A 420-nucleotide genomic window follows, 5' to 3' on the forward strand; every position below is an offset into this window, starting at 1 on the left:
ACACAACTACATGGAAACTGAACAACCTGCTCCTGAATGACTACTGGGTACATAACGAAATGAAGGTAGAAATAAAAATGTTCTTTGAAACCGGTGAGAACAATGACACAACATACCAGAATATCTGGGACATATTTAAAGCATCCTGTAGAGGGAAATTTATAGCGCTAAATGCCCACAAGAGAAACCAGGAAACATCTAAAATCGACACCCTAACATCACAATTAAGAGACCTAGAGAAGCAAGAGCAAACACATTTAAAAGTCAGCAGAAGGCAAGGAATAATTAAGGCCAGAGCAGAACTGAAGAAGATAGAGACACAAAAAACCTTTCAAAAAATCAATGACTCCAAGAGCTGGTTTTTTGAAAAGATCGACAAAATACATAGACCACTAGCAAGACTAACAAAGAAGAAAAGAG

The sequence above is a fragment of the Colobus angolensis genome, unplaced genomic scaffold (genome assembly GCF_000951035.1).
Source record: "Colobus angolensis palliatus isolate OR3802 unplaced genomic scaffold, Cang.pa_1.0 Scaffold53, whole genome shotgun sequence".
NCBI lineage: Eukaryota > Metazoa > Chordata > Mammalia > Primates > Cercopithecidae > Colobus > Colobus angolensis.